General features: G+C 38.3%; 1 long non-coding RNA gene across 6 annotated transcripts in view; it reads right to left on the bottom strand.

Annotated features, from left to right (window-relative positions):
- Positions 1-16,022, bottom strand: part of LOC147342807 (uncharacterized) — a 545,729-nt gene that overhangs the window by 432,572 nt on the left and 97,135 nt on the right. For all 6 annotated transcript variants that reach the window (XR_015157194.1, XR_015157195.1, XR_015157181.1 and 3 more), the window contains exon 3: positions 11,291-11,414. This is a non-coding gene — a long non-coding RNA (uncharacterized LOC147342807). The remainder of the gene's footprint in view (positions 1-11,290; positions 11,415-16,022) is intronic.

The following is a 16,022-nucleotide window of genomic DNA, read 5'->3' as shown; positions in this document are numbered from 1 at the left end:
ATTAGTGCTTAAGAAAGTGATCTGACTTGGAAACAGGATTGTTGCAATATAATTAATTAAGATAAGTTCATACTGGAGTAGGATGATCCCTTAATCAAGTATGACTGGTATCCTAATGAGAAGAGGTACAGCACACAGAGGGAAGATGCTTATAAGAAACACAATGAGATGCCACGTGAAGATGGATGCTGAGACTGAAGTGATAGATCTACAAGAAACGCCAAGGATTTCCAACCATCACCAGAACCAGGAGACAGCCATGGAACAGAGTCTCCCAAGAGCCCTCTGAAGGAACCAATTTTGCTAACACCTCCATTTCAGACTTCTGGTCTCTAGAACTATGAGAGAGTATATTTCTGTTATTGTAAGACATCGTGTTTGTGGTACTTTGTTATAGCAGCCCTAGGAAACTGCTTTTGCCTTTTCATACTCTTCATGGGGTTCTCAAGGCAAGAATGCTGAAGTGGTTTGCCATTTCCTTCTCCAGGTAGGACTGATACTGAAGCTGAAGCTCCAATACTTTAGCTACCTGATGCAAAGAGCTGACTCACTGGAAAAGACCCTGATGCTGGGAAATATTGAGGGCAGAAGGAGAGGGGGCATACAGAGGATGGATGGCACCATCGACTCAATGGACATGAGTTTGAGCAAACTCCAGGAAACAGTGAAAGACAGGGAAGCCTGACATGCTGCAGTATGGGGTCGCAAAGAGTCGGCCATGACTGAGCAACTGAACAACAAAAGAAAGGAACTGATATAGGATCTATACCTAGAACAATGGCTCCATCCTACCTGCCATTCCTAGTGATCAGTCTATACTATTCCCAGGTTTCTTTTTCACAATAATCTTTCAAAGACTCCAGTGTCTTTTCTTCTAATCTTTCCTCCTGCAGATAGTCCTAACCACAGATAAGATTCAAACTTCTACCCCATAAGAACATGGACTTCATTGAAAAATTATTTGGGTATCAACTTAAGTATTCAGGCAATAAGAAGCTACACTGGGACCTCCCTAGTGATGCAGTGGTTAAGAATCTGACTTGCAATGCGGGGCCCCAGCAATCCCACTGCTGGGCATACACACCGAGGAAACCAGAATTGAAAGAGACACGTGAATCCCAATGTTCATCGCAGCACAGTTTACAATAGCCAGGACATGGAAGCAACCTAGAGGTCCATCAGCAGATGAATGGATAAGAAAGCTGTGGTACATATACACAATGGAATATTACTCAGCCATTAAAAAGAATACATTTGAATCAATTCTAATGAGGTGGATGAAACTGGAGCCTATTATACAGAGTGAAGTAAGCCAGAAAGAAAAACACCAATACAGTATAGTAACGCATATATATGGAATTTAGAAAGATGGTAATGATGACCCTATATGTGAGACATCAAAAGAGATACAGATGTATAAAACAGTCTTTTGGACTCTGTGGGAGAGGGTGAGGGTGGGATATTTGGGAGAATGGCATTGAAACACGTACATTATCATATGTGAAATGAATCGCCAGTCCAGGTTTGATGCATGAGACAGGGTGCTCAGGGCTGGTGCACTGGGATGACCTAGAGGGATGGGATGGGGTGGGAGGGGGGTTCAGGATGGAGAACACATGTACACCCATGGTGGATTCATGTCAGTGTACGGCAAAACCAATACAATATCATAAAGTAATTAGCCTCCAATTAGAAAAAATAAATTTATATTTTTTTAAAAATCCACTAAAAAAAAAAAAAAAAGAATCTGCCTTGATTTTATTTCTGTCTTGGATCTTTCTTTGTTTAAGCCCCATCTCTTGTTTTTCCTCATCTAATTCATTCCATATAAGCTAATGTTACTTATCGTTTCCATAAATTCATGGATTCAAACAGAGGCAGTGAAACAAACTAACAGTATGTTCTTAAAAAAAAAAAAGTGAAGCATTTATTTATTTATTTGGCTGCACCAGGTCTCAGTTGCGGCATGTGTGATCTAGTTTCCTGGCTAGGGATCACACCCAGGACCCCTGCAAGGGAGCACAGTCTTAGCCACTGGACCACCAAGGAGGTCCCCTAATAGTGTATTCTTGTTATCTACAAGTAACTTGCAAATGTTAGGCTGTATATGGTGGGGGGAAGTGCAATCTTATACTAGAAAGTAGCCTTCAGTTTTAAAAGGGGTGTGTGTGTGTGTTGAAATATCTTATTTACCATACCAGGGAGTTTCCATTTTATCTTGAAGGCACTAATTATTCATTAAAGGATTTTGTAATAAAAAATGAAAATATCAGACTTCTAGCTTTGAAAAAGCCACTGACTAATGATAAAGAGAGTATGAATTGGGGACATGTCATTCTAGCTCTTAGCTATTAAAACTGATTAGGTTCAAAGTAAATATTGCACTGGACAAAGGTAAACAGGCAGGGAAGACTTTATTCATGACTACAGCAGAGAAAGAGATTAAACCATCCTGAAGTAAAAGATGAGAGAATTTTCAGGCAACGAGTTGAGCCAGTAAAAGAGCGCTGGTGGACTTTAAGGGTGGAGACTGATCAATGGGATGTATTAATTCCTCAGTTTCTAGTGCTTTTTCTCTGTGATAAGGTCATCTTTTCAACAAATAGTACAGCAACAACTGGATATATGCATGGGGAAAAATGACCCTTACCTCATTGTATACACAAAATTTAATCCTTTAGGATAGTTTCAAGGTCAAAATGTAAAAGCTATATATCTCTGAAACTTCCAAAATAAGATATAGGAGGGAAATTTTTGCTACTTTAAAGTAGATAAAAGATTTTGTAGGTAACAAAAGTGACATAAAAAATATTGATATGTCATATTTCATTGAAATTAAAACATCTGATCTTCAAAAGACTCTGTTAAATAAATGCCTGGTTTACTACTTATTTCCTAAATCTTACATTTCAAGTTTTATGCACTTTTCTATGTGCTTCCACATTATATTTCCAAAATCTAGAGTTTAATAAGAAGTAGTTTTTATTTTATCTTCAAGGGTTAACATGTATCTGGAGCAAATATTATTTCAAAATCTTAAGTTAATTCTACATCTTGTCATATTTGTGATTCAGTTCAGTCACTCAGTCATGTCTGACTCTTTGCGACCCCATTATAACTAATTTTTCTAACAGCCAAAATTTTTCATAATCAAAATATATATGAAGATCATGTAGCAGCATTATGAATTTGATGGGATATTAAGAAAATATTTTAAATTATTTCTATACTATTATTATGATCTGAATAAAACAAAAGATGCACATATAAAAGATCTAAAAATGAAAATGCCATCAGCTATATTTCTATGATAGATTTTTTTTTAGATCCTGTTAATTTTTGTTCTTACTACAATTCCTGTAGCTAGTATCTAATTCATTTGACGTATACAAAAAAACTAATTAATGAGCATCATAATTATGATGTTTCAGATGTACTCCAGATAATGATCTATCCTTAAGAAAACAAACCCTATGCATTTTTGTGAGGATCATCTTAAGGTTCAAAAGTAATGACCTTTCTTTGGGATCTAGACAGACAAACAAGAGGTTCCTGATAACAGAGAAGAACAAGCCTGACTCCACATTGGATCTATACCTTTAGCTCTGATCCTTGCGCTCTGCTGTCTGTGTTTAGTATCGCTGGCTCTGCATTTTTGTGAAAGAATATTGCCTTTAGCCTGAAATGTACAGTATAGCCCATTCTCAAGGCTCTGACCTTTAAAAGTATAACACTTTCCCATTCATATACAGATAAAACATTACAGAACAGAGAATAACATATGTCTTTTTGGAGGCTTATAGAAACACTGTGAACAGACCTACATGGGCAGCTAGAACAAAAGATTCTGGAAGGAAGAAGTTTGCAACAATCAGCCACAACCCTCTTCTGAATTTTAACTCAGGTAAGATAGTTCTTTGGAATACTAGTCAACCATCTTCTCAGTCTGGTGGCTTTCTGAATAAAGTCGTGATTCCTTGCCCCCAAAACTCATCTCTCAACTTACTGGCCTGCCACATAGCCATCACTACAAGCTCGGACTCAGTAACAGTGGCAAAGAAAGAATCAGGCTAAGAAACATCAGCAGATTAGCATGTTGCTAACAGTCAATTCAGTATTCACTGGTGGTGCAGTGTGAGTGTCATTAAACTACTTTTAATGTTTCATACAGACAGCTTTAAATCAACAGCTAGTGAGCCTCATATTTATTTTTGAGTGACAGATGGTCATTTGTTTTTGATACTATTCTCATATTCTTTTTTATTAAAGTGTCAATTCATAAAAATATATAGAGATGAATAAAATATACCTAAAATTTTCATTAAAGTATTCAGTAAGAATCCCAAGGTTAAATTAAACATCAGCTAAAATCAAACACTGAAAGAAAAAAAATTCTATGGTAAAATAAAAATGAGAAATCCATTCATATGGATTAGAATAGTATACTATAAAGTACAGGTTTTGGTTACAAAATAATACCTAACAACCTAGGTAAACAGGGAACTTTCATCTAATAAAAGATTTTTAAAGTACCAGTTAGTAAGCAGCCACTGTGACAAAAGCTGTACATGGCACATGTACATTCAGAGAGGGAAAAGATACAGGCCTTTCTGAAAACACCCTTCTGCATTTGTGTTCTTTGTAGTCTGTGATGGGTTCCTATTGAAAATATCAAATGTAAGATCAAGTAGCCTATATCACTTTCCCAAAATGAAATCCAATCCAGCTCAGTTTAGCCTCAGGAGCACACAATTCTGAGCTGCGTGTAACTGTCAGAACTCATACACAAAGAGCTCCAAAATCATCTGTTCGTGCTTGAAATTAACAAACTCTGAGGAAAAACCAAGGACCAACATCTGTTACTAAACTGAGTTTATTTTATTTATTGGCAAAGTCTGTGACCTCTGGGACAATGGGTTCTAAAAAAAAAATAAGGGGAGGATAAAAGATTAAGAATCCTTTGCACTGATTTATTAATTAAAAACAAACATGGAAGTTGAACTTCTGGAAAGATGGAATAAACACATTTTTTCCTATTCCTTCTACTAAAAATAACTGAAATAAACCTAACAATTTTGAAAAATTACAGAAGAAGGCAGATTGACTAGGGGGGTTTCAGAACCTGAGGAGCAATATGGAGATGAGTAACTCTGAGTTTTCTTTTTGTCATATAGATCCCATATTTAGAGCCTGAAGAAGCCGGAAACCAGAAGATGCCAACAGGTTCAGGCCCCAAACAGCCTCCTCTCTCTACCAAAGGATCCAGACAACATAGAAAGTTTGCAGGCAATAACTGTTTTACTCCAGCCAGATACCGCAGAAACAACTGTGGTCCTACCCCATTCAGGCCAGCAAAGATCAAGGGAGAAACCTAGACTTCTGCCCTCTGAAGAGTGTAATGAGGCCTACTACCTCTATTTCTTCACCAGGGTAATGTCAGACAAAGATGAGAGGAGAATACCTTCATCCCTGATGGGTGGTAACAAGCCCCCAACCCCTAATGAGATGTCAGTGAAGACCATGAGGGGAACTTGGACTTCCACCACCACCAACAGTCATGAGCCACCCTTTAATTTTTCTGTTGGCATGGTGTCATAGGAGGCCAAATGGAGAGCAAGGATTTTCATCACTTTCCAGCTGTAAGACTAAGTGACTATCCACATAGCCTTCAGACTCAACTCAGAAGGAGGCCACATTGGGACCAGTAACAAGGAATCTGCAGCCAGGGAAATATCACTGGAGAACTAGTGGGCACCCCTCTTTCTACTCCCCACATAGCAGGTATTGACACCTGCTCAGTTCAGTTCAGTTGCTCAGTCGAGTTCCAACTCTGCAACCCCATGGACTGCAGCACGCCAGGCCTCCCTGTCCATTGCCACATCCCGGAGTTTACTCAAACTCATGTCCATTGAGTCAGTGATGCCATCCAACCATCTCATCCTCTGTCATTCCCTTCTTCTCCTGCCTTCCACCTTTCCCAGCATCAGGGCCTTTTCAAATGAGTCAGGTTTTTAGATCAGGTGGCCAAAGTATGGGAGTTTCAGCATGAGTTCTTCCAATGAATATTCAGGACTGATTTCCTTTAGGATGGACTAGTTGGGTCTCCTTGCAGTCCAAGGGATTCTCAAGAGTCTTCTCCAAGACCTGCTCAGGTGTTGACAAAGGACAAATAGGGAACCTGTACCTCTATGCTCACCTAACAGAAACAAAATGGGGCCCCTCTATTTTCAGATCTTCCCTGGTAGCTCAAGTGGTAAAGAATCCACCTGCGATGCAGGAGATCCCTGTTCAATTCCTGGGTCAGGAAGATCCGCTGGAGAAAGGATAGGCTGCCCACTCCAGTATTCTTGGGCTTCCCTAGTGGTTCAGCTGGTAAAGAATCCACCTGCAATGCAGGAAACCTGGGTTCAATCCCTGGGTTGGGAAGATCCCCTGAAGAAGGGAAAAGCTACCCATTCCAGTATTCTGGCCTGGAGAATCCCTGGACTATTTCATGGGGTTGCAAAAAGTTGGACACTACTGAGTGACTTTTAGTTTCACTTCTTCCATTTTCAATAAAGCTATTTATAAGCAGGCAGCTAAAAGAGAAAGTTTAAATCAGATGCAGAGCCCCATAATGTAATAAATCAAATTTCCAACTTTCAGTATAAGATCATTCATCAAACTGATAACAAGGAAGATATCAAATTGAATGAAAAAAAAAAACAATTAATAGATGCTAACAGTGAAATATAAGGGCTTCCCTCGTGGCTCGGAGGTTAAAGCATCTACCCCCAATGCGGGAGACCCAGGTTCGATCCCTGGGTTGGGAAGATCCTCTGGAGAAGGAAATGGTAACCCACTCCAGTATTCTTGCCTGGAGAATCCCATGGACGGAGAAGCCTGGTAGGCTGCAGTCCACAGGGTCGGAAGGAGTCAGATACGACTGAGCTACCTTAAATAAATAATAAGAACAGTGAAATATAGATTTTAGAGTTACCTGACAAATATTTTAAAGCAATCATCATAAAAAAATGTTTCTGTGAGAAATTATGAATGCACAATTTTTTAAAATATTGTCTCAGCAAAGAAATAAAAAACCTTAGCAAAATCAGAATGTACAAAGAAGTAACAAATGGAAATTTTAGAAGGATAAATAAATAAAATTAAAAAGGTAAATAAAAAATCCATAAGTAAAGTTGAAAAATTCCCCTTTCTCAACAGTTATAGAACAACTAGTTAAAAATTACACAGATATAGAAGAACTCAATAACCCCAAGAATCATTACAATCTCATTTCCATTGTACAGCACTCCACCCAACAACAGCAGAAAACTCAAATACACACTATTCTCAATTTCTCATTAGACACATACCAAGACAGACTACATCCTAAGTCATAAAATAAACCTTGACAAATTTAAAAGAACTGAAATCATAGTGTGGTCTCTGATTACAATAGAGTCAAACTAGAAATTAAATACAAACAAAAAAAAAAACAAGGAAATCTGCAAACATTTGGAAACTAAGCAACATACATCTCTATAATCTATGGCTCAAAGAAGAAGTTTCAAGGGAAAAACAAGTAATCGAACTGAATGAAAATAAAGAGACTATCATATTAAATGAAGTAAGACAGAAGAAAATAGACACTGTATGATATCACTTATATGTGGATCTAAAACATGTACAAGTGAGCTTATTCATAAAACAGAAAAAGACTCACAAACATGGAAAACAAGCTTATGGTTACCAAGGGAAAAGTGGTAGGAGGGATAAATTGGAAGTATGGGATTAACAGATGCACACCATCATACATAAAATAAACAATAAGAATTAAGTGTATAGCACAAGGACCTTATTCAATAACAACCTATAATGGAAAAGAATTTTTAAAAGAACCTAGATATATGCATATATATGTATATATCTACTCTTTGCAACCTCATGAACTATAGCCTGTGAGGCTCCTCTGTCCATGTAATTCTCCAGGCAAGAATACTAGAGTGGGTTCCCTTCTCCAGGGGATTTTCTCAACTCAGGGAGCGAACCAGGGTCTCCTACATTGCAGGAGAATTCTTGACCTCTGAGCCATAGGAAGCCCCATATACATATATATGTATAACCAAATCACTTTAGCATAGGGAACTGTATTCAGTATCTTGTAATAACCTATAATGGAAAAGAATTAAAAAAGAATATAGATATATACATATACCCAATTCTGGCAGGCAGAGATCACCTTATCTTCTGGCCACATAAGAGGAACCTTATAAGTAAGTTCCCTTACCTGTTAAACCTGCCACCTCCCAATCTGGAATGGTCTGCCTCCTTTTTTTCATCCCTCCTTGCCCTCTTTGTATGGCGACCAGTTTGTGAACCAACAATATGGAAAAACAGGATCACTCGTACACTGCTGGTGAGAATGGTACTGCTGCTGCTGCTGCTGCTAAGTCGCTTCAGTCGTGTCCGACTCTGTGCGACCCCAGAGACGGCAGCCCACCAGGCTCCCCCGTCCCTGGGACTCTCCAGGCAAGAACACTGGAGTGGGTTGCCATTTCCTTCTCCAATGCATGAAAGCGAAAAGGGAAAGTGAAGTCGCTCAGTCGTGTCCGACTCTTAGCGACCCCATGGACTGCAGCCCACCAGGCTCCTCCGTCCATGGGATTTTCCAGGCAAGAGTACTGGAGTGGGGTGCCATCGCCTTCTCTGGAGAATGGTACAGCCATTGTGAAAAACAGTTTGGCAGTTCATTAAAAAGTAAACATACAAGTAACGTGTGTGTGTGTGTGTGTTAGTGACTCAGTCATGTCCAACTCTGCCACCCCAGGGACTGAAGCTCACCAGGCTCCTCTGTCCATGGAATTCTCCAGGCAAGAATACTGGAGTTGGTTGTCATTCTCCTCTCTAGGGGATCTTCCCAATCCAGGGATTGAATCCAGGTCTCCCACATTGCAGGCAAATTCTTTACCACAACTAACATAAGACCTAGCAACTGCACTCCTAAACATGTATCCCAGATTAACAGAAACTTCTGTTCACACAAAAAGAAAGCCCTCTACATAAATATTTAGAGCAGCTTTACATATTTATAAGAGTCCCCAGATGGAAACAACTCTGATGTCCTTCAGTGGATGAATGGTCAAATAAACAGTCGTGTATCCACACACAGATACTACCAAGGAAACAAGAAAAAGAAGATAATATTGACACACAACCACAGCAATCCAGATGAATATTCATGGAGTTATTCTCAATGGAACAAAAATCCTCCTAAACTACATATATTATGAGTCTGTTCATGTATAATTCTTGAAGTGATAATAGCATAAACAGAGAAGAGGTCAGTGGTTACAAGAGGTTAAGGAGAGTTGGGGGTAAGAGGCGGATGTTGTTGTTAAGCAGGCAGCATAAGGCATCCTTGTGGTGAAGGAAATAGTCTGTACCTTGGCTGTGTTAATATCAATATCCTGGTTGTGATGTTGTATTAGAATTTAGTGGACTTTACTTTTGGGCAAAACTGGGCAAAGAGTACATGGAAATTGTGCATATTATTTCTTACAACAGCAGAGAAATCTATAATTTTCTCAAAAAAAAATTTAATTAAAAAATAAACAGAGGACAGTCCATATAAGTTAAAAGGTAGTATATGGTAGTAAAATAATAACTATATAAGCAAAGCATTATTGAATTGAGGAATTCTAGTTCAATTTAGATGAAATTTAAGGGATGTATCTCAGAAGAGTTAGCATAGAGGTAGGATTAAGGATCTAACAAAATCCTGAAAGATGGAGACCCCTTTCCTAATGATATTATAAACCGCAGCATCAGAGGAGCCTGAGGGTTGGCAAAGGAGTGAAAGGGGAAGGACTGGATGAGGACACTGTCTAGAGAGGAGGATGGTATGGAGGGGGAGACTAACAAAGGCATTTCTGAGAGGCAGCTCCCACAGAGGACAGAAACTGGAAATTACACAGATGATGTGTTCAGTGTTGAAAGGTATATCAGAACTATGATATATGAATGCCTTGAGGACAAGGACTTATTCAATACTGTGTCCCCAAACTGCTGTCTGATATCTGATGCATAAAAAATACTTCATTATATGTTGTTACTGATTTCACTAAAAGCAATGTCAATACAATGGCTGAGGCAATAGACAGACTTTAGTGGACTGTAAGAGACAAAGGGAAGTGAGAAAATAAACAACTCTTTTAAAAGTCATGGTTCTGAAGGTAAGAGTCAAAAAAATTACAAGGCAGGGACATTCATTAAGTTCTTCTCATGGCAATGGCACCCCACTCCAATACTCTTGCCTGGAAAATGGATGGAGAAGTCTGGTGGGCTGCAGTCCATGGGGTCGCTAAGAGTCAGACACGACTGAGCGACTTCACTTTCCCTTTTCCCTTTCATGCATTGGAGAAGGAAATGGCAACCCACTGCAGTGTTCTTGCCTGGAGAATCCCAGGGATGGGGGAGCCTGGTGGGCTGCCGTCTCTGGGGTCGCACAGAGTCGGACACGACTGAAGCGACTTAGCAGCAGCATGGCATTAAGACATGAGAAACTTGCATTTACATCTTTGCTAAGAAAAAGAGCCAGAGAGGGGGAGAAATTGAAAATCCAGGAGAAAAGATAAAAGGTGGACATGGAAATGAACTTTAATGAAGTAAAATAGATACAGATGTTTGTAGGTGGAGGGGTAGGAGTGCATGCCAGATGGCCTCTATTTTCAATCAGGTGGGAGATGAACTGCTCTGCTGGGAGAGTAGATACGGAATAAGGGCCAGGAGAAAGGATTGCATTTGGAATAGATGGAAAATGAGAGTACAGACTAAACTACCAACATAAGCTCATTTCTCATAGACATTTGTCACCATGTGGGCTGCAGCGTTATTCACAGAAGTGTGCAGCCTCACTTTGATACTGGTATCTCCAACCCCACATGACGCATGTCTCCTCTGAACCAGCTTTCTGCTCACAATTGAAGACCGAATGGGCTATGTGTAAATGTCTATAAATACTTCTTAAATCACATTTAATCAGCACACTATGTTCTTGAATTTATACAAACATGTTATTTTTTCAGAGACACATTTAGGCATTATGCTTTGTTCAAAGACAAAATAAATGGAGGAGGCTGGAGATGGATTTGCTCACTTATCTTTGTGTGTACATTCTACTGAGCACAGAATACCTTATCATGCTCTTATAGGAGAGCATGACCTATTTTTAGACAAATGCTTTTGCAAATTTTGTATGCAGTGGTAGAAGAATATTTTAAATCCTAATTGAACTAAGCCATCTCATTACCTGGCTATACTGACCGATGAGCATTGCCATGGTGATGAAGCAATCAAGTTAGCAGGTCCTACTGTGAGAATTTTCCATTCCAGATGCTTTATCAAGTTCCATCTTGCTCATCTCCAAACACAATCTAATCAGCAGGAATATAGAGAAAATTATTTAGTGACATAGAAGCAGATGCCACAAAAGAAAAAAAAAAAAAAAAGGTTTTCTTGAACAATTATAATGCCAAAGTACACTGACATAAAGTTTACAAAGAAAATTTCATTAGAAATATTTAGGCTGATCAACAACAAATTAAAACTTCAAAATATATGTATCCATTTTAATGTTTTTAAACTTTTATACATATTTAGGTAAAAATCAAAGTTCAAACAATCAAATGTTCTGTTGTCTTCACAATTAGTCTCAAAGATAATTATTACTTGGGTTATGGATGAATTGTGTCCCCCTTCAAATTCATATATTAAAGTTTTAGCCGCCAGTGTAATGGTACAGTGGAGATGTAGCCTTTGGGAGATAAATTCAGATGAGGTCATAGGACGGGGCCTCATGATGGAATTAGCGCCTTTATAAGAAGAGGAAGAGACACCAGCTGCACTCTCATGGTTGCTCTCACCCTCTCTCCCTCCGTCTCTCCTTCCATTCCTCCTTCTCCCTCAGTCATGTGAAGACACAGTAAGAAGTCAGTTATCTACACCCAGGAGTAGAGCGCTTACTGACAACCAGATTAGCTGGCACGTTCATCTTGGACTGCCCAATTTCCAGAAATAAATTCCTATTGTTTAAGCCACCAAATCTACGATATTTTGTTATGGCAGCTCCACTGGCTAATAAATTTTGTTTAAATGGGACTTAAATACATCTTACAGCTTGGTGGAGGTCAGGTATTAAAAGAAAGATAAGTACCTTTCATGCTCAAAAATAAAATCTAAGAGCAAGAGCTCAAAGAGGTTCCAATTATATCTCAAAATGGGAGTATAGACATATACTCTTTTTGAGACTATAAAAAAGCTAAAATTTTTATCACTTCTGCATGTTTGCTATGTTCTTAGCCTAAGTGGCAATAAAAACGCTCAAGTAAGAAGGCATTATGAAATTGTGTTTAGGAGCAGAAAGAAGGGGAAGAACCAAGAAAGCTACATTCTTTTTTGTCATTTGCAGTATTGGAGGAAAACTTCATGGAATAAAATGTTTTTAACAAGATTTAAGAAGAAAATGAAATTTTGGATAAAAGTGGCAATAGACCAATCATGTCAATATGTGACTTTTAAATTTCTCAGTAAAATTTCCATGAAGATATGCTAAGTATAAAGATATGCTAATATAAAGATGAACAATGACCTTGTAAGCCCAAAATAATACAAGATAAAATACCAGAATCTGCAATTCATTTATACTGTTTTACATGCTACAGAGGCTAGTGTCATAATTGTTTTCGTTCACTAGTATGTGCCCAGAACATAGTCTAGGCCTTGGTATTCATTAGGTGCTCAGTAAGCGTTTGTTATCATCATTGTTAGCTAGATATTTTTTGAGAACTGATTGAGACTAATCTTTGGAACAACACGTGTTATGCTTTTCCCTTAGAAAGATAATATCTTAGATAGCTTCCAAAGAAAGTAGGCAGACACGATTTCCCACCTTAATGTATATTCAGTGACACAGGGGTTACACTGACCAGAGGAAAGCCTACTGCCTAAGTGCTATCATCTGAGCAAGTCAGAATAAGAATAATCTTCCTGTCTGTTTTTTTAAACAACTCTTCTTACAGATATTTGGCTCCACAAATCAGGATTTCACATCACAGTACAAGAGAAGAGTGTAAGGTCATGTGCTGTTGTATGGCAAATATACGTAAGAAAATTTAAGAGCAATTCATCTTGAGTTATTTAAATACAAAGAGACTTATAAACAGCATTTACTTCTTTGGCTTATTCCTAGAATTGAACTGTCAGTGCAAAGTAGATTCAATTGGAATTCATTCCAAAACACACACAAAAAAACAATACCTACTGACATGGCAAACCAGAATGAAGTGGAATACTTATCCATATAACCTTAAGAACTATGGGAAAAGGTACATGCATCTAAGTGGACAGTGAGCACTAAAGTTAAAGCCCATGGTCTTTCAATATTAGAAGCCAATATCAGAATTGAAGACTATAATTTAAACAGAAAACTGATCCAAGTAATGATAAATTGGACTTGTGAAATGCTACTTTAAACTTGGAAAGATGCTCAAGAGAAACATGATTGGAAATAATTTTTTTAAAGGAAAAGAAGAAAAAAAATATATATATATATATTTGTATTATTTGTATTATTTTCTTCTAGCTACTTGTATTATTTCTTCTAGCTCCTTTCATCCACTAAATATAAATGAGATTATTCAGTAGTGATTAAAATTATACCCTTCAATGTAAAATTAAACTTTCCTCAAAACATTATTTTAGCAAAAAATAATAATGGTAATTTGTATCTTTTTTTTATCTTTTTTTTTAATTTTTTTTATTTTTTTTAATTTTATTTTTAAGCTTTACATAATTGTATTAGTTTTGCCAAATATCAAAATGAATCCGCCACAGGTATACATGTGTTCCCCATCCTGAACCCTCCTCCCTCCTCCCTCCCTGTACCATCCCTCTGGGTCGTCCCAGTGCACCAGCCCCAAGCATCCAGTATCGTGCATCGAACCTGGACTGGCAACTCGTTTCTTACATGATATTTTACATGTTTCAATGTCATTCTCCCAAATCTTCCCACCCTTTCCCTCTCCCACAGAGTCCATAAGACTGTTCTATACATCAGTGTATCTTTTGCTGTCTCGTACACTGGGTTATTGTTACCATCTTTCTAAATTCCATATATATGTGTTAGTATACTGTATTTATGTTTTTCCTTCTGGCTTACTTCACTCTGTATAATAGGCTCCAGTTTCATCCACCTCATTAGAAGTGATTCAAATGTATTCTTTTTAATGGCTGAGTAATACTCCATTGTGTATATGTACCACTGCTTTCTTATCCATTCATCTGCTGATGGACATCTAGGTTGCTTCCATGTCCTGGCTATTATAAACAGTGCTGCGATGAACACTGGGGTACACGTGTCTCTTTCCCTTCTGGTTTCCTCAGTGTGTATGCCCAGCAGTGGGATTGCTGGATCATAAGGCAGTTCTATTTCCAGTTTTTTAAGGAATCTCCACACTGTTCTCCATAGTGGCTGTACTAGTTTGCATTCCCACCAACAGTGTAAGAGGGTTCCCTTTTCTCCACACCCTCTCCAGCATTTATTATTTGTAGACTTTTGGATCGCAGCCATTCTGACTGGTGTGAAATGGTACCTCATAGTGGTTTTGATTTGCATTTCTCTGATAATGAGTGATGTTGAGCATCTTTTCATGTGTTTGTTAGCCATCTGTATGTCTTCTTTGGAGAAATGTCTATTTAGTTCTTTGGCCCATTTTTTGATTGGGTCGTTTATTTTTCTAGAGTTGAGCTGTAGGAGTTGCTTGTATATTTTTGAGATTAGTTGTTTGTCAGTTGCTTCATTTGCTATTATTTTCTCCCATTCTGAAGGCTGTCTTTTCACCTTGCTAATAGTTTCCTTTGATGTGCAGAAGCTTTTAAGGTTAATTAGGTCCCATTTGTTTATTTTTTATTTTATTTCCAATATTCTGGGAGGTGGGTCATAGAGGATCCTGCTGTGATGTATGTCAGAGAGTGTTTTGCCTATGTTCTCCTCTAGGAGTTTTATAGTTTCTGGTCTTACGTTTAGATCTTTAATCCATTTTGAGTTTATTTTTGTGTATGGTGTTAGAAAGTGGTCTAGTTTCATTCTTTTACAAGTGGTTGACCAGATTTCCCAGCACCACTTGTTAAAGAGATTGTCTTTAATCCCCATTGTATATTCTTGCCTCCTTTGTCAAAGATAAGGTGTCCATATGTGCGTGGATTTATCTCTGAGCTTTCTATTTTATTCCATTGATCTATATTTCTGTCTTTGTGCCAGTACCATACTGTCTTGATAACTGTGGCTTTGTAGTAGAGCCTGAAGTCAGGTAGGTTGATTCCTCCAGTTCCATTCTTCTTTCTCAAGATCGCTTTGGCTATTCGAGGTTTTTTGTATTTCCATACAAATTGTGAAATTATTTGTTCTAGCTCTGTGAAGAATACTGTAGGTAGCTTAATAGTCTTTTAAATTTGTTTCACTCATTTCAGCAAAACACCTTTAGTAAAATATGGTGCATTTAAATAAAGTGAAGTGGAGATTTCAGTGAGAAATTGAAGCTGGTAGAAACGTTTGTATCACTAATGTATTTTACCAATGATGAGTCTATGGCCCTGTGAAAGTGAAAGTCTATCAGTTGTTTGCAAATCCATGGACTTTACAGTCCATGGAATTTTCCAGGCCAGAATATTGGAGTGGGTAGCCTTTCCTTTCTCCAGGGGATCTTCCTAAGGTGGGGATCTTCCTAAGGTAGGGATCAAACACAGGTCTCTCTCACTGCAGGCAGATTTTTTACCAGCTGAGCCACAAGGGAAGCCCAAGAATACTAGAGTGGGTACCCTATCCCTTCTCCAGCAGATCTTCCCAACCCAGGAATTGAACTGGGATCTCCTGTATTTCAGGTGGATTCTTTACCAACTGAGCTATCAGGGAAGCCCCCATGGCCCTACTGCTGCTGCTGCTAAGTCGGGTCAGTCGTGTCTGACTCTGTGCGAGCCCATAGACG

This window comes from Bos grunniens, chromosome 28 (assembly GCF_055505025.1).
Source record: "Bos grunniens cultivar Pamir isolate PY7600 chromosome 28, Bosgru_T2T1.0, whole genome shotgun sequence".
Lineage (NCBI taxonomy): Eukaryota > Metazoa > Chordata > Mammalia > Artiodactyla > Bovidae > Bos > Bos grunniens.
Note: the sequence above shows the minus strand (reverse complement) of the source record. Positions and strands in the feature narration are given on the sequence as shown.